We start from the raw sequence: 20,398 nt of genomic DNA on the forward strand, positions 1-20,398 counted from the left end.
TTACAAATTTTACCATTGTGACTATTTTAAATAAATTTTATTTTTATTATTATAATATTTTAATAATTGTGGCCTCTTTTAGATATTGGCAAACTAGAAAATCTTTGTCTTATTATTTAAATTTTTTTATATGAAGTTATCATTCTAGCGAGTAGCATATTGAAAAATATTTTCATTCTTGCAAGAATAATAATTTTATATCAAAACAAAATAAATAAATAATGAGATTAAAAATTATAATTTACTAATAGTTAAGAGGGGCCACAATTATTAAAATATTATAGCAATAGTATAAATTGTTAAAATAGTCACAATGATAAAGATTGTAAAAATAAAAAAGTTTCAAACACGCAAATAAATAAATCAATAAAATTAAAATATTGGTAATAATTTTCAAACACGCCCGAAAACTATGAGTTGGGGGTTCCTGTTCTAGACTAACTCAATTGTTCCAATTGGCCCAATCCACGCTTCGGCTCGATAAACATTGGCCCAACACACATTCCCAGCAGGAAAGCGACCTCCCCTCCTCTCGGGCACGATCATGGTTCAATCGAGCACGGTGAGGCTCCGTCCTCGGCAACAGCTAGTTCCCCCAGGCACGTCTGATAAGACCTAGTCAAAGGTGTTCCATATTCTGGGCCGAATAACACGTCCAAGCCCAAAAAGGAAGGAGATCCAATCCACCCCATGAGAATACTTATAAATAGCCGTATCTCCCCTGAGGGCAAGATAATCCACTTTTCACCCAATATCTCATACTTTTTGTTGTACCTTCGTTGTTCCTTCACTTACTTTGGCATCTTCGTTGTTCCTTCACTTACTTTGGCATCAGAGTACCTTATCACATAATTGAGTTCATAGTTTTAGGACATTATTATATCATATTTATATTTTAGAAACTGTTTTCATTTTAAATTATTAATGTAGTATTTATTAATATTTATTTTTTAATATGATCTTATTGTCATACCCCAATTTTTGACCCAGATATTTTATTCATCTCTGGTTTGTCACATTCATACTTTGCATACATTCATCGTTTAACTATCGCGTCTTTGTATATTTAACGAAAAATTGACTTTTTATTTAAAGTCGAAAAAAAAAAACTTTTGCATCTCTAGTTGATTTTTGTTTCACATTGTTTTATATTTTTATTTCAAGACATTTTTGAATTGGAATTATTAATTAAAATCATATTTTAATTATTAATACTAATTTAAATTTGAATGGAAATAGAATTAAAATAATTCAATTGTCATTAACCATTTATTTATTTATTTTAAAATCTATTTCATTAAGATATTCATTCTTTTCGTCCAATAAATCAGTCCAAAAAAACTCCAATTTACAAAGATGTACCAAAAATTATTAAGTTACAGCCCAAAGTGTTTTTTTGCATCAATTTGCATTTGCATTTACATCAGTGTATTTGCATCAGCGGAAAAGACCAAAATAATACAAATTTCTTGTCTTCACGTGTCCCTGCTATGCCATGCTGCTACCTCTCCACCATGCCATAACACTCCAAGAAACCTGCTTCTTGCTGCTGCACATAACTGTCCAAAACTTGCACAAAAATGGCAAGACAAGTCCCTGCATCAAAAAGCAACAAAAACAGTTACTTCAATTGTTCAAATCTTCATACCATTTTCCCCCCAATTCTACATCTAAAACCCTAATCTCAGCCTATATAAACATGTACTCATCACAACAGCAAGAGGAGGAGAAAAACAGCCACAACACTCCCTCACACTCTCAAACAACATACCCTCAATACTCACTCAACTCATCCCTTCAAACCTAACTCAATAACCTAACTCAATACCCTGCATACATCCTCATTCCGTACACACTAAACCTCACTCTATAACCTTCGAATTTCTGCACAAAAAAACGGAGACTTCACAACACAACCTTCACACAAAACCGTGATACTCACAAACCCCTCCTTCATACATACTCTCTACAACACTCACAAAACTACCCCAAACAGTAACACACATACAATAGTCTCAATAGCAGCAGCACGAGTCAAAACACAACATACTCGGAAGAGAAAGACGAAACAGAATCGAAGAGCAAAGAAAGCAGAAGTTGATCGAAGAAGATCAAGGGGAAGCCAAAATGTAATGTACCTGAGTTCTTCTATTTCATATTTTCTGATTTCCGATCGAACTCGTATCATGTATCTGTAACTGTGAATCGTAATAAAATTGGGGTTTAGGGTTTCATTTGGGATAAGGACTTTATTGCTTTGATTGTTGCCGTTGTGCTATTTCGTTGTTGTTGTTGATCGCGCAAACAGGGGGAGGGAGAGAATCGCGATGAGAGGATCTCTTTTTGTTGTTGTTTTCGTTTCTGGGAACTGAACAAGAACGAGTGTGAGAGAGAGGGGAGGAGGCACTGCCTCTCTCCTATTTTCATTTAGGGTTTTGTTGGAAACCAAGTAGGATTTGAAGTATGGCTGGATCCGGGTCACACTAACCCGACCCGGACCGGTCCATTATTTTTATTCTTTATGTCTTTTTATTAGTTCTTGGGCCTTACCCCCCATCTGGGTCACACCCCCACTGACCCAAGTAGTTTTTTTTATCTTTTAATATTTATTTTCTTAAACATTTTCAAAACACCAAAATTTTTGTTTTAGATTTAAAGTTCCCTTTTAATTAAAAGTTATTATTTTCATAGAAAATACCAAAAATATCTTCACTTTATATGTATGTTTAGAATTTCTTTTCAAATATTTTAAAAAATGATATAAAAATAGCTTTTAATCGAGTCAAGTTTTGAGTTTTAATGGATGAATCAAGGAGGGTTCGTACGTACTTGTACGATTTGTCCTAAAAGTATTTGGGTGATGGCCGTTAAGCTTTTATTCGAATACTTGGATTCCATTAAACGCTCCATAAAACTCGATTTAATTCATCTTTTTTTTACAAAATACATTCTTTTAAACAATTAAATCATTTTATCTATAATGGAAAGAAGAGTTTGTACGTACTTGTACAATTTGTTCTTTAAGCATTTAGGCGATGGCCGTTAAGCCTTTGTTTGGATGTTTAAACTCCATTGAAGACTTCTTAAAAATTTATTTAACTCACTCTTTTTTACAAAAACGCTTTTCTTTTAATCAAATCAAATTTAGTCTATAATGGATAATGAAGAAGAGTTTGTACGTACTTATACAAGTTGTTCTTCAAGTGTTTAAGCGATGGCCGTTAAGCCATTGTTTAAGCGCGTAGACTCCATTAAAAGACTTCATAAAAAACTTGTTTTAGCGAGTTCTTCTTTCGAGTATTCTAAGCGATGGCCGTTAAGCCTTTGTTTAAATACTTGGATCCAATTAAATGTCTTTCAACTCTTCAAATCAATCTTTTTCATCACCTACGAGGGGGTTGTACGTACTTGTACAATTTTCTCTTTCGAGCATTTAGACGATGGCCGTTAAGCCTTTGTTTAGATGTTTGATTTCTCTTAACAAACAACTTCAAATTTATTCACACCCTCCCAATTTTAAAACTTTTTATAAAACGAGACACTTAGTCAAAATTCAAATGCAATTATACTTCCACATGTGAAGATCGAACGTTTTCCACTCGAATGCGATGATGGCCAAAATCCTGTTTTAACTGCGATTTAGTCATCCATTCTTGTAGTGATGCAAACAATCTCTTACCCATGTGCGCATAGTATTGTTTGAATGCGATCGAGTACCTCTCGCTAAAATCAACCAACAAACTCGGCGTTTTAGCCCGAACTACGATTGCTCTGACTTTCCCATTGCACTAGGGAATACGTAGGCACAAGATACAAATGTCTTGGCGAGCACAATAATAAAAAATATTTTTTTGTTTCTTTCTTCTTTCCAACCTAATAATTAATGCAAATAGATAATAAGCTAACAATTGATCACAAGAATAACTAAATGGGTCCCATCGAGTACGATGGAGGTGAGGGGTGCTAATACCTTCCCCTTGCTTAACCGACTCCCGAACCTGAATTTGGTTGCGACGACCATCTTATCCTTCATCTTTTTATTAGTGGGTTTTATCGATATTTTCCCTTTCCTTCTCGGAATAAATAAAGTTCGGTGGCGACTCTGTTGTACTTCGAATGCGTGAAAACGCGTCGAGTCACATTTTTACCGCTACACTTATTTATTAAAGTTTAATTTTAGTTATTTTATTAGTTATTATTTATTATTAATAAGAGTATTTAAATGTGTGTGAGTTGCTAGTACTGTGTTAGATTTCCAACAACTGCAATTATTTATGTTTATGCTTTAATATAAATAAGTTATTTATATTCATAAATTAATATATTTTTTTAAAAATAAATAATTGTACTTGAATAAAAATAATCTATTTATAATTAAAATCAACGGTGGGTAAATTTCAAAAAATTTCAAAAAAATAAAAATAAAAATTTGAAGCTGACTTTTGTTTGTTTAATTTTTTAAAATTTGAAGCTCTTAAACTTACAGAACCTTCTTTTATAAATAAAAAAAATTAGAATTAACTTTACTTATTGTGAGTACAATAGTAAATAATGTTTTTATTGTTGAGACTGTAATTCATTATGTCAAAGAATGTTGCTCGACGGAAATAAAGTCGTGTCGAAATAGCCTATTATGTATGTGTCGAATTTGTGTGTGTCGAATTGTCGAAGGAATTGCCTCGACAGGATTTCGACTTAGGCCTAGTTTTGTAATTAACAGAATTAAGTATTTTGGGATTTTGGGATTTTGGTCTTTGGGCTTTACTTAGAGAGCATGCAAGCTCAACTATAAATAGGGAGTAACCCCTATTATTGTAATCACTTGAACATTGTAGTTGCAAAGAATATTCACAGTTTATGAGTAGAGAGAAACTCTGCAGATATTCATCTTCTTTCCCTATTTTGTTCAAACCCTAATCTTCTTCTTCTCAATTATATTTTCTTTCTTCTTCCATTAAAATTGCTGCGTAGAATCATCTTGCATCCAAGGTTGGTTGAATTACCCGAGTGAATAATGAATAACAAGAGGAATTTGATCGGACTGATTTTAAACCAATGTAAAATCTCTTTTGAGGATAAGTATAAGTATCTATTTGGTTTATAAGTTCTACCATTGAAGAAAAGCTGTCTTTTGGGTTAGTGAAGAATAAGTAGTGATCATTTTTCACAGCACTTCTTAAGCCCAATCCGGTTAAAAGCTCTACAAGTTTAAGATCTTCCTGGTATAAAATTTCACTCAATTTATGAGTTTATCCTAGTTAAAAGCTCAGTAGGTTCGATATTAGCCTGCTAAATATATTGGTTCGGTTTAGAGGATATCCAATTCAAAACTCCATCTTGGTTTGAGATTAGTCTTAGGAAAATATCAAGTGGGATTAGAGACTAACGACTCGAAGCTCTGTTCATTGTTTGGTTTAGAGACTAATTGCTCCAAGCTTCAATTCATTGTTTGGTTGGAAGTTAGCCTGAAAATTCATTTCCTTGTATAAGGGGGTTCGTGGCTTAACCTTCTAAAAATTATCAAGCAAAAAGTGGATACTCTTAAGATCAGTTTTTGGGGAGAGAGGTAGATCACTTCTTTAGACTGAATCTCTATAAATTTTTGGTGTCATTCTCTCTTTCTTTAATTCTTTTATTTCTCTCATAATTTCTTTACCTACAATTTTCGACGCTTATTTAAATTTTTTTGATAAAATGTTTTTAAACTCTAATTTCGAAAATGATTATGTTTTAAACTATCAATTTTCAAACCTCCAAAATTTAGCCCCCCTCTTGTGTATGAAGTCACGTGTTGAATATGATCTCTATAAGCGTCTTTCCCAATAGGGGTGTACTTACTTCAGGTTCTCAAACTATAACAATAGGAATGACATGTTTGTGCGGGTACAGGGTAGCATGGCACGTTCAATATTCATCTTAGAAAAGACTAGCAGATATTGATTCCTTTTTTTTTTGGATGAGTAATCTTATGCTGATAAACTAATCGAGTTATGACAAGCTAGGTGAGACATAGAAAGATGTCACTCACTTCTAAGGTAATTTTGTGTTGTGAGGAAGCTAATGGGTCATGAGAAGGATGACAAAGTACTCGACAATATTTATGTAAGTGTCAAACATATGCTTGTATTGACTGAATCTATTCTTTTTATTAATTGTTTTTATTTTTGTAGAGAAGATGGCTCCCCTTACAGTTTTAGAGAAAAAGGCTTTGTTGGAGAGGAAAAGAGATGATTGAGGTGAGGTAGAGGCCACCAACATAAATAGTGACCCTTTCGCCTTGATAACTCGGGCTGAAAAGATGAGAAAACTAGTTAAGGAATCTCGAATCATCCAATAGATCCCCTTTTCGACCGTCTAGCATCTTTTGGTGAGATCCAGTTTTCTTCCTGAGCTAAAAAGCAAAAGAATGCAAAAGGGAAAACTCCCATTAATCTAAAGGTGGATGCCTCCATATATTCAAAAGACGAGGAATCTATTGATGATTATATGGTCCCGCCTTCCCAAGGAATATCCTTATAGATTCTTTCTATAAGTAAGGTTGCACTATTTCCCTTAGATAAGTATTTTAGTGGTGTGAACTACATACATGATCGCCTCAAACTTCCTAATGATCTTTAGATAGCAAAAAAGATGGGCGTGAAGCAGTTGCTTAATATAGATGAGACTTACCACCTAAGAGGCACCATCTTAGATTAGGCGATGTTTGGCCAATATGATTAAGCTGGGAAGTATGTGGTGACCCTAAAGATGGAGCTGGAGAAGGTGAAAGAATGTTTTAACAAGAATAAGATTTTGCTGGATTTGGCCAATATGATGCTCTCCTCTTTGGAGATAGATCTTCAAAAGGCTCAACGTTCTATGGAAAAGTTGGAAGCATACAAGAAGGAAAAGAAGGATGGATTCCAAATGTAAGACAAAGAGATGGGTTATGCAAGATCAACGATTCTTTCCTAAAGAATATCATTGATGTTGAGGCTAACTCTAAGGTTTTGTTACAAGATAATCTATAACACTTTTGGATTAGGGTAGCCCACTTTAATGGTCGCATCATTGAATTTGGCCAAATATTCTCTCAAGGACTTGATGTGTCCTTGACGAACATTAAATAATCTGGTCGTGGATACCTTCCCTTTTTCTTGCGAAGAATTTATGAGTCAACTTTCTAGATAGGTCTTTGTAGCTGGTCATGGAGAACCTACAAAGGTTCATGCACCATTTATGGTTGTCTCTTTCAAATTTCGGGAAAATAGTTTACATTTCAGGGAGTCAATGGCGCCTACTATCGCCATCTGACTATTGATGGCAGTAATATGCTTCTATTGGTCACACTTCACGTCAATGGTGGCTTGAGATTCTAAACGGCTAGCACAACCCACATCTCATCAGAGAAGGATTAGGGATCTAGGATATTTGTACCATTTAGTTAGTCGACCTTTATTGTTGTTGTTGAAGATGCAAAATATTGTCTTGTAGGGTTTCATTGTGGTAACATAACTCTTCCATAAGTATGCATCTCTACCACGATATCTTACTCACCGTTGTTGCTACTAGAGGCGTGTATCACTATTGTGGAATGATGGTTAGGCCAACATAAATGTTAAGTGAGAGTGAGGTCCCACTTAGTTCTATCATGTCACACACTAGGCACCAACTGTACTTTTTGTGTGTATAATGGTAGGGACCCTGCTTGCATTATAGAGTATATGTGAGCTTTTTAGTTCTCATATGTAAAAATTGAATGTCTTTACCCAACTACCTATTTGAGTATTTATAGATGCGAGCATTTCACAGAGGAGTCAGCAGAGAAACCATTTCTTATGCCTATAAAATTGGCTTTACCTCTCTTAGGCTTGACTCCTTACATGAGTAATTGGGGTGAGTAGTCCTTTAATGTTGAAAGTAAGATCAATCCAACTTACTTCAATTATCCCTTGAAGGAATCTCGTTTGGCCCTCTTAACACATGGCTTGACACGTTTTCCCACAAGATATATCATGGAGGAATTAGACCAGGCTCAATCAAATGCTCGCCAGGTAATTTCGCTGCTTACTCTCTAGATATCCCTCATGTTATTTAAAAGTCGGAGAGTTTGTGAGTCAAACCCTTTAAGCTTTTATTAGACATTCCAATCCAAAATTTAAAAATTATTTTTTATATATGTTAAACAAAGATTATTGAAATAATAAAAATATTTTTTTATTCTAAATATAATTCATAACAACCACACTCTAAATCATTGAAAACACAAACTAAAAAAAACTCTAAAATTACATGGATAAAGTACTTTATTTAAATAGCATTTAAAAAATTAAATAATATATGTTTCTCTTTTATAATAACAATCATTTTAAAAATAAATATAATTTTTGACAAATTTTATTACAATAACTTTTTTTCACATTAAGGATCGTCCCAATTTTATTAAAACTAGTGTGATACCCGTGCGTTCGCACGGGTACCCGTTTTGGCACGCTTATTTTGTTCAATATTGTATTTTTAGAAAAAAGAAATTTATGTAATTATTATTATGATGCATTTCGTTCAGTAAATGTACATAATAAAATTAAAAATAAAATTGATAAAGAATATAATATATATATATATATATATATATATATATATATATATATATATATATATATATATATATATATATATATATATATATATATATATATATATATATATATATATATATATATATATATATATGTGTGTGTGTGTGTTCCAGTTAATATTTAATATTTTGATCAATAATTTTAGGTTCCCGTTAATATTCAATATTTTGATCATAAACTTCATGTTCACGTTAATATTCAGTATTTTGATCAATAAACTTCATTTTCCCGTTAATATTTAATATTTTGATCAGTAACTTTATGTTCCCGTTAATATTCAATATTTTGATCAGTAATTCATGTTCTCGTTAATATTTAATATTTTATTCAGTAACTTCATTTTTCATTAATATTCAATATTTTGATCTGTAACTTCATGTTCCCGATAATATTCATTATTTTGATTAGTAACTTCGTATTCCCGTTAATATTCCAAATTTGCTCCCGTTAATTTTCAATATTTTGATTAGTAACTTCATGTTCCCGTTAATATTCATTAATTTGATCAACAACTTTGTGTTCTCGTTAATTTTCATTATTTTGATCAGTAACTTCGTATTCTCGTTAATATTCCAAATTTGTTTTCGTTAATTTTCTATATTTTGATAAGTAACTTCATGTTCCCGTTAATATTCATTATTTTGATCAGTAACCCTGTGTTCCCATTAATATTCATTATTTAGATACATAAATAATTAAAAAAAAAACATATGTAGGTACCATATTATTATATATTTAAATCAATAGTTTAATATCAGTATCATATGTGCATACCATACCAGTATCCGTGTTTTACAAAAATAAGAAATTAGGATTTGAATCAGCAATACATTTTTCCTGTCTATAAAATAATAAATATTAATTTTGTTTTGACACTATTTATAAAACAAAGCTATTAGTAATATAAATAATTTTAAAATAACACATTTCTCCTTTTTGGATTCATATATTATTTTAAATATATTTACTTTTTTATTCTTTAATTGTAAAAAAAATAAATAACTTGTGGGTTCGCACGAATTCTAGTATGGTTACTCAGGTATTCAGACGGTACTAATGTGTTACCCGTGTGTTGACACGAGTACTGGTGTGGTACGCACACTTTTGTTGTCAAAATGTAATAAAAATTTAAATAAGGAAAGTATATAACCGTGTGTTTGTACGGGTATTGGTGCGGTACTAGTTTGTTACCCATTAGGTCGCACAAATTTTGATATGAATACACATGTGTTTATACGGGTACTGATTTGTTCATTATATTATTATTTATGTTTAAGTTGATATAATTGATTTAAAATATAAGTAATTATTATTAAAAAATTTACACAATTAAGATTTTAATTTATATTCTTTAGTTCTATGAATTAATATAAAATATTATGTTATTTACGTATTATAATATCTATAATTTCGACAAAACTTGCGTAAAGATAACCCAGTAATTTCAAGCATATTCTCCATTGTATATTGACACCAGCCAACATGATTTCTACTTCTACTCAAACAATGCTTGCTTACAGCCTGCACCAGAAAAAATCAAAAACACAGGGATTAGGACAATATTGAAATTGCTACTAAAAGAATAGAAAATATGGATTGGAAACAACACATGGAAAAAACCAATCATATACTATGGAATAACACCAATTTGTGTATGAAAATGATACATTACAATTTCAATCTACAAATAACATGAAAGATATTTTCTATTAAGAAAAGAAAGGAACAAATGTTAAATACCAAAACAGTATAAAATTAATTAGTCAAAAATACAAAGCAATTATCACATGTATGTCCATGAATAGTCGTGGGAATGGCTGAAATTGCAAAAATGGTATAAACAAAATTTCCACGATTAACTTTGATGAACATAGAGAATGTGCAAGTATGATTGGTTATATACGTAAGAGTACTAGTGATAAAACCGTTTTGGAATGTTTTTTAATGTTGAACGTGGAGGGAAGGAAAACATATATATCTAAGAGTAATGATAAAACCGTTTTGGAATGTGGAAGGTGGAGAGAAGGAAAACAGTGACAGGTAAAAGGTGTTATATTATAGATGAATTTTTTTATTCAACATATTTAAAAATTTTAATATTTAGGAAGATATATATTTTTACACTTAAGTTTTTAATGTCTGTTATAAAATAAACGTTAAAGTCAAAGTTATTAATTTATATTATTTTATTATTTGATAAATTATCTTTTAAATGAACGACTTTAAAAATCATATATATTATTTTCTTTCTATATTATTATATTAAAATTATGGATCAAATATATTTTTAATTTGTATATTTTTTTTTATACAATTTAATTATTAAAAATTATCAAAAATAAAAATGTTTTTAATCTTATCTCTAAATATTAACTTAGTATTATGATTATATAGACAATAAATTTAATTTTTTTCAACAATTTTTATATTAAAATTACTTTCTGCTAATAGAAAATTCCTTTTTTTCCTATAAAAAATTTAAAAAATCAGGATTCAAACACTATGCTTTTACCAACTGAGTTGAGAGTTGAATTAGTAATCAATGATAATTAATAAACACAAAGATTTATTTATTGGGTTTTTATAACCTATGCAAACTTGCATAGGATAAGAGACAATTAATACACTACTTTTTAAATATAAATTACCATATTTATATTTATTTATGTTCATCCATTAATTGGGTAGGAGAGAGAAAATATAAAAGATTATTTTTTAATAGAAAAAAAATTAATATGATAATTTATATGGAAAGAAATAGTTTATTAATTGCCCTTATCCTATGCAATGTTGCATAGGTTAGAAAAATCCTTATTTATTTGGAAGTCTGAAAAAATTTTAAAATTTTTTGGAGCACAATATAAGGATCTCATTTATTTGCAAATTTTATTGGATAATCTTAATAAGTCACAGAAAGAGTGTAAACTTGTGTTTTGACATGGTTGGCGCTGTAGGCCACATGAAGTACACATTCTTGGAGTAGTGGAAGAAAGCTGGAATCTACACAAAAAGACATTTAAACTAGAATCAAAGAACCTAATGATACTAACCTTTATCATTTCTTAAGGGTCCATCACCATATGTTTTCACATTATAACTACTACTTATTATCATTTCTAAGGGGTCCATTACCATATGTTTTCACATTATAGTAACTAATATCGTCGCAATTTCAACGTACTAGTTCCCACACTGTGATTCAATCTCAAAGGAAAATGGCATGAAAGAATATATGAAGGGGGCCTCTAACTAGTTAATTAGCAATCATTCAAAAGCTCATGAAAACAACAAATATGTTGCTTATAAGAACCGGCACTGCATTGATTGTGTGGCGTGATTATTTGTCTAACTTGGATACGACAAAATTGCAAGGAGTTTTAGTTTGTTGAACAAAAAGTTTAATTATTGTAGTCTACATGCAAATGCAATGGGTTCTCTTCTATTTAAATGTTTTTTTAACAATATATATATATATATATATATATATATATATATATATATATATATATATATATATATATATATATATATATATATATATATATATATATATATATATATATATATATATATATATTGTTGAAAATTATTAATACTTAATAATATTTAATCACCATGGTGTTAGAGATAGGTGTGATAATCCTGGATATCTTCAAGAATCGTGTTCGTTCACTTTCCGAACAAAGTATTTCGACCCTATACTTGTCTGGGTTCACAAAATCTTTGCGGGGATAATTCTTGAAGAATCAATCTGTTTCTGACAATGGAGAACCAGAATGTAGAGGAAGTATATGATTTTTCGTGTTACAAATCGAGACCAAAAGACTCCTTATATAGGAGACCAATAATAGAAACGAACAGACACACCTGTTCGCTAAAACAGTTATGTTGGTTGGAAACGAAGCACCTGTTCAGTAAAACGGTTATGTACGTTGGGAAACGGTTATGTCAGTAAAACAGACACACCCAGCCAGGGGCGCTGCCCCTTGGACCCCGGCAGGGCGCTGCCCCGCACCCCGCCAGGGGCTCCGCCCCTTGGACCCCGACGGGGCGCTGCCCCGCACCCCGCCAAGGGCTCCGCCCCTTGGAACCCCGTTTCTATTATTCGTATTCAATTGTACGTTTGGCTCCACGAGCGTGCACTCCGCACTACCCTAACTCGTTTCAAGCTTAACGCATAATTGCATCGGCCTTCAGTAAATCACATTACTACCAAAATTACATTGATGATACTAAAATCACCAACAAACTCCCCCCATTTTAGTATAATCCTTGATTTACTTACATGTATAACGATCAAACAAATGCATAGAAGAAAATGTCTTGCGATTGAATTTTCATCTTAGTACAAATACACATTTCAAATATTCGAAAATCGGGGTGTCACAATGATTGAACCCGTCAATCCATTTGAATATCTAAAGATATAGTACACATATGTTTCTTACAATACTCTACTATTCATACTTGACACTTTACAAGCCATGTGTCCTTATCCATTAATAAGCATATAGGAAGCCAAGTCCAAGCTTCTTGAAGCGGCAAAACTTCATGCTCACATAGGTGATCCTTTTAATCTTGCACCTGCATTAACAATTTTTCAAAAGAACCATTAAGAAGATATACTTCAACCTAGCCGTCACTTGCAGGTCTGAGCACATACCTTGGGAAGATAAACACAATTGCTCCAATCTTTAACTATGATCTTTCCACATTGAATTCTGCTTCTAACGTTGTATTAGAAGGGAATTGGGTATACCATAACTAATAGATTTAAATGGACTTTAATCCCATCCCAATTACCGACTTCTTCACTAAGTCTCTTGCTAACCCCTTCGTCAAGTGGTCAGCTAAGTTTTGTTGCGACCGAACAAACTCAATAGATATCACCCCATTCATGATTAATTCCCTAATCATACTATGTCTAATACCCAAATGTCTAGACTTTCCATTGTATATTTGACTATATGCTTTAGCCAGTGTGGCACTACTATCACAACGGATAGAAATTGGTGATATCGGTTTAGGCCATATCGGAATCTCATATACCAAGTTCCTTAGCCATTCTGCTTCTTTACCCGCAGCAGCTAATGCTACAAACTCAGATTCCATTGTGGAACTAGTTATACATGTTTGCTTTTTGGAAGCCCATGAGATGGCACCTCCCCCATGCAAAAACACCCATCCACTTGTAGAGGATGAATCTTCAACATTATTTATCCAACTAGCATCCGAATAACCCTCTAACACCAAAGGAAATCCCATATATGACAATCCATAATTCATAGTACCCTACAAGTACTTGAATACCCTAGTTATCGCATGCCAATGATGTCTACTAGGATTACTAGTAAATCTGCTAAACTTTCCAACCGCATAAGCAATATCCGGTCTAGTGCTAATCATAGCATACATCAAAGAGCCTATAGCTCTTGAGTATTCGAGTTGATCCACAGGTTTACCTGTATTTGGCATAAGCTTTTCTCCCGGATCCATGGGAGTACTTACTGGAGAACAATGTTCATAGTTGAACTTCTTGAGTATTTTCTCAAAGTAATGAGATTGCGTAATTACAATCCCCTTATTCTCCCGTTTAATCTTAATACCAAGAATAACGTCTGCTTCTCCCATATCCTTCATGGAGAACTTTGATGACAAGAAATTCTTTGTTTTATCAACTTGATTTTGGTCGGTGCCAAAGATCAACATGTCATCAACATATAGACAAATGAAAACTCCTTTACCGGATGTATCAAATTTGCTATATACACATTTGTCAGCTTGGTTTAGAATGAAACCATTAGACAAAACAACCTCATCAAACTTTTGATGCCACTGCTTCGGAGCTTGTTTCAGCCCATATAACGACTTAACTAGTTTACACACTTTGTGCTCATTACCAGGCATTACAAATCCTTCAGGTTGCTTCATATACACTTCTTCTTCCAAATCACCATTCAGAAATGCTGTTTTGACATCCATTTGATGGATCACTAGATTATGAATAGCCGCCAAGGCAATCAACAATCTAATAGTAGTGATACGGGAAACTGGAGCATAGGTATCGAAATAATCAATCCCTTCTTTTTGTCTGAAGCCTTGGATAACTAATCTAGCTTTAAACTTGTCAATTGTACCATCGACTTTCATCTTCCTTTTGAAGATCCATTTGCAACCCAATGGTTTGCAACCTGGTGGTAAATCAGATAATACCCAAGTATTATTTTCCATGATAGAACCAATCTCTTCATCAATTGCTTATTTCCAAAAAACAGAGTCTCGAGATTTCACAGCTTCATCATACGTTCTTGGATCCTCCTCTATACTATAGCAATAATAGTATTGAGTCTCAATCTGATCCTTTGATCCCTCAACTAAATATAGTTGAAAATCATATCCATAAGATCTAGATTTTCTAGCTCTTTTGCTTCTACGGGGTTCAAGTGTCTCACTTGGTGCATCATTTGAATGATCATCCCTTAGAGATTCCTCTGAATTAGGTATAGATATCTTTGGTATAGGTATAGAAGAGAAACAATTCTCATCAAATATGGCATCTCTTGATTCTATAATTGTGTTAATAGAAATCGAGTCATTAGGTTCTATAACAAAAAACCTATAAGCCTTGGAGTGTTCAGCATATCCAACAAAGATGCAACCTACACCCTTTTCGCCCAAAGTTTTCCTTTTTGGGTCCGGGAGTCTAACCACGGCCCTACAACCCCAAACACGTAGAAATGTTAAGTTGGGTCTTTTCTTATACCAAAGTTCATATGGGATAATCTTGTTCCTTTTATTAGGAACCCTATTTAACAAATAGCAAGCCGTTAACATAGCTTCTCCCCAAAACCCTTCACTCAAACCAAAGTAAGATAACATGGCATTTACCATTTTTTTAAGAAATCTATTTTTCCTTTCAGCCACACCATTTTGTTGAGGTGTATAAGGTGCCGTAGTTTCATGAATGATTCCTACGGATTGGAAAAATACAGGATCATAGTATTCACCACCTCTATCAGTACGCAATGTTTTAATCAGCACATTCCGTTGCACTTCAACTTCAGTTTTATAAATTCTGAATTTATCTAAGGCTTCATCCTTAGCGTGCAACAAATAAACATAGCAGAATCTAGATGCATCATCAATGAAAGTGACAAAATATTTTTTATTCCCTAATGATGGAGTAGCATGCAAATCACATAAATCACTATGTACTAACTCAAGAATGATAGATTTCCTTGTTATACTTTTAAAAGGTTGTCTAGTAATCTTTGTTAACATGCAAGTTTTACACTTTTCGTTATTTTTATCAAAAACAGGAATTAAATCGTTTTTAGACATTTCATGCATTCTTTTATAATGTACATGTCCCAAACGAGCGTGCCATAACGAAAAATTGATAATATTCGAAGAAGACATAAATATAGAACCAGAATCTTTAGGAACTCCATTCAAATTCATCATAAACATTCCATTATTATAATAACCAAATCCTACAAACACACCAGACTTCGATAAAATATATTTATCGGATTCACACACTTGCTTGTATCCAAGCTTATTCAATACAGGACCAGAAATTAAATTCTTACGTAACTTAGGAACATACAATACATTAAACAAAGTAATAGTCTTTCCAGAACTGAATTCTAGCACCACGTTTCCTTTGCCTTCAACGGGAGCGAAGTGATCATCTCCCATGTATAGAACAGAACCATCTTCCACTGGAACAAATGTCTTGAACCAGAAACGATCCTTGCAAACATGAGTTGTGGCGCCAGAATCAATCCACCACGCGATAGCATCATCCTGCACATAAAATGCCTCAGAAGTTAGTGAAACCGAATGTTTAATCAAACTATTCAATTCACAAATTGATTTCTGACCTTGGTTTTCGGATTGGTCCTTAGACCCCTTTCCTGAACCACTTGCGTTCGCGTTGTCGTGCTTTTTGCCGAAACGACAATCCTTCTTGAAGTGGCATGTTCTGCCACACTTCCAGCATTTTAGTTTCGGTTTCTTGTTAACACCGAAATTGCCCTTTTTGTTATTGAAAGCACGTTTCTTTCCTTTGTTTTTGTTGTTATCGTTCTTACCACCCTCTTCGATCATATTAACCGAGGGTCCAGCAATTTCTTTGCCTTTTCCTTTGTTATCCTCATGCGCTCGTAGAGATTCCTCTATGCGCAAGTGACTTCCAAGTTGGATCAAAGACAGTTCGTCTTTTCCATGTTTCAGATTGTGTTTGAAATCCTTCCATGAAGGAGGCAACTTGTCTATGATGCTTGAGACAGATATTGTTTCATCCATATTCAATCCATGCAGTGTGAATTGTCTAAGGATTCGGAGGAGTTCATTGAATTGTTCCATGACAGACCTCGATTCAACCATTTTGTAATTATTGAAGTCGGTCACCAGGAACTTTTTACTGGATGAGTCCTCTGCCATGTACTTGGCTTCGAGACAATCCCACAATTCCTTTGCAGATTCCACGTTTTGGTAAATATCAAATAAGGGATCAGACATACCGTTAAGAATGTGCCCTCTGCATATGTAGTCGTCGTTCTCCCACTTTGATCGGCGTCTCAGATTTTCAACCGTGTCATCCTCTACAAGTTCTGGAATTGGTGTAGACAGGACGTGCGCCACCTTCAACGTTGTTAACATGAAATGCATCTTCTTCTGCCAACGCCTGAAGTCTTGTCCTTGAAACTTGTCCAATTTTCCGAAACTTTTAGTCATCTCCTTCACGGTGCTTCCTCCTCCAGCCATGATTATCAGAATGAATACTTTGTTCGTTTGTTAGAGATAGGTGTGATAATCCTGGATATCTTCAAGAATCGTGTTCGTTCACTTTCCGAACAAAGTATTTCGACCCTATACTTGTCTGGGTTCACGAAATCTTTGCGGGGATAATTCTTGAAGAATCAATCTGTTTCTGACAATGGAGAACAGATCAGAATGTAGAGGAAGTATATGATTTTTCGTGTTACAAATCGAGACCAAAAGACTCCTTATATAGGAGACCAATAATAGAAACGAACAGACACACCTGTTCGCTAAAACAGTTATGTTGGTTGGAAACGAAGCACCTGTTCAGTAAAACGGTTATGTCCGTTGGGAAACGGTTATGTCAGTAAAACAGACACACCCAGCCAGGGGGCTGCCCCTTGGGCGCTGCCCCGCACCCCGCCAGGGGCTCCGCCCCTTGGACCCCGACGGGGCGCTGCCCCGCACCCCGCCAGGGGCTCCGCCCCTTGGAACCTCGTTTCTATTATTCGTATTCAATTGTACGTTTGGCTCCACGAGCGTGCACTCCGCACTACCCTAACTCGTTTCAAGCTTAACGCATAATTGCATCGGCCTTCAGTAAATCACATTACTACCAAAATTACATTGATGATACTAAAATCACCAACACATGGGTGTGTTACAAAATGACAAGAAAATATCTATGTGAAGTTTGTATTTTGAATATAAAAGTAGGCAATACTTCGTGAAGTGTTGCAATAGGCTGTTTGTAGTTTGAATCAGAAATAGGCAACACTTCATGAAGTGTGGCGGAATTAAAACATGCAACTCTTGGTAAATGTTGCAGTAGGCCAAGCATTGTAACTTTTGGAAAAAGGAATTGTTTCGCCAAGAGTCGTTACCTTATGAAACAATACTAAATGGTCTATAAAAACTTCATTCTGGATTCAGAAATAAATAACAAAATTGTACATCTGATAAGCCTATTATCTTCACTAAAATTCCAAACACTCTTCGCTATATCCGAGTTTTCGTCGGTCTTACGCAAACTCGATAAAAGACTGAATTATCTTGGGTATTCATGCGTTCGAACTCTAAGACATATTGAGAGTGCTTGAAATACTTATAAAGAAAGCGATTTCGTTCACAATTCTAGCCTCGATCCATTTGGTTTAAATTGATTTTTCTATCAATCTTATAAGTATTTTGTTTAATGGCAACGAGGTTTTCTTTCAAGCATTAAGGGATGAACTGTTGTGGATGAACTGTTGTGCTGTGGACACATTCTGAACACAAGATTAATCACAGTCATAGATCCGGGTACGTTCTCATTATTTCTAATAAAAAATTAGAGCACCTTCAAAATTATAATATCAAGATTCTAAAAATTGAAATTAATTTAACAATTAGTATCAGAGCACATATATATATATATATATATATATATATATATATATATATATATATATATATATATATATATATATATATATATATATATATGATTACCGATATTATATTTTTCAACAATAATTAATTGATATGAAATGTAATATAAATTAATAATTATTGTTAACATATGCTAGATTGGTTTTCTAAAATTCAAAGCGTATGAATTATGGTTACTACATTAATTATTACTCATACTCTGATACAATGCAACGTAGTGATTCCAAATGCATGCTTTTATTTGCTTTGAATCTTGATTTGGCTGCATTAATATACATACTTCATAACTTTTGTGTGTTAAATATATTTTATATAAGATAATTGCGCTAATGATATGAAACTGCAATATATATATATATATATATATATATATATATATATATATATATATATATATATATATATATATATATATATATATAATTGAAAGTTACTTAGACGCTGCGTGAAAGTATATATATATATATATATATATATATATATATATATATATATATATATATAGTTATTGTAACAATTGGTTATATATATGATTAATTAAGAATGAATTCATATATCTATATATATGTATCCTATAATTGTACTTTATAAACATTTAAAAATATTTATTAATAGTATAGTGTTTGTTGTAAATCATTTGCCATACTGCTATGCATACGTATTGTTCAAACGGTAAGAAAAAGATGAACAGACATTACACTCATTAGGATTCAAACCGAAGACATAAACCGCTTGGGGTGCTCGTGCGAATTCAACGGCACAACTGAACCAACATGTTGTTTTGTTATATATATATATATATATATATATATATATATATATATATATATATATATATATATATATATATATATATGGGGAGGGTTATATTTACTCCAGGAATAAATTATTATAACTTACTCCAAATCTAGACCATTGATTCTTTTCAATCTAGTGGTTAAAAATAATAAGTAATTAAATGTGGAGAGAGAAAACTATTACTTGTTATTTTTAACCATTAGATTGAAAAGAATCAATGGTCTAGATTTGGAGTAAGTTATAATAACTTACTCCTGGAGTAAATATAACCCTCCTCTATATATATATATATATATATATATATATATATATATATATATATATATATATATATATATATATATATATATATATATATAGGTTGATTAACAGGTGCATAATTTAATATTCAAAGGCACATAATTAAATTTAGGCAAAATACTCTTTTTGGTCCCTTAACTAAACCCTTTAGTTCATTTTGGTCCCTTAATTTTTTTTCCGTGCCATTTTGATCCTTTAAATTTCAAAAAGTTCCAAAGAAGTTCCTTCTGTCATGTTGCCTCAAACGTCCGTCTATTTTGTTTACTTGGCAGTGAGCTGGCATGGTGTCATCTTCTTCTTCGTTTCCCAAATCTTATCTTCAGCAGATTCACACCTCCTTTAACTTGCATCTGCAAAATAACTTACTAAAACACTCACAAAAATTCATTCACCAACAAGAATTCCAACAAACCTCTACCCAATAATCTTCCAAAATACTCACTAAACAAAACCCACATACTACAACAAATCCTAGAGAAAGA

At 32.7% G+C, this 20,398-nt stretch overlaps 1 long non-coding RNA gene across 1 annotated transcript; it reads right to left on the reverse strand.

Moving 5' to 3' along the window:
• Positions 1-1,325: 1,325 nt before the first annotated feature.
• LOC131656572 (uncharacterized) lies at positions 1,326-2,418 on the reverse strand. Its single transcript, XR_009300167.1, has 2 exons — positions 2,139-2,418; positions 1,326-1,596 (listed from the first exon to the last, which is right to left on the reverse strand). It is a non-coding gene; the product is annotated as an uncharacterized LOC131656572 (long non-coding RNA).
• Positions 2,419-20,398: the final 17,980 nt, after the last annotated feature.

The sequence above is a fragment of the Vicia villosa genome, linkage group LG3 (assembly GCF_029867415.1).
Source record: "Vicia villosa cultivar HV-30 ecotype Madison, WI linkage group LG3, Vvil1.0, whole genome shotgun sequence".
In the NCBI taxonomy this organism is placed as follows: Eukaryota; Viridiplantae; Streptophyta; class Magnoliopsida; order Fabales; family Fabaceae; genus Vicia; species Vicia villosa.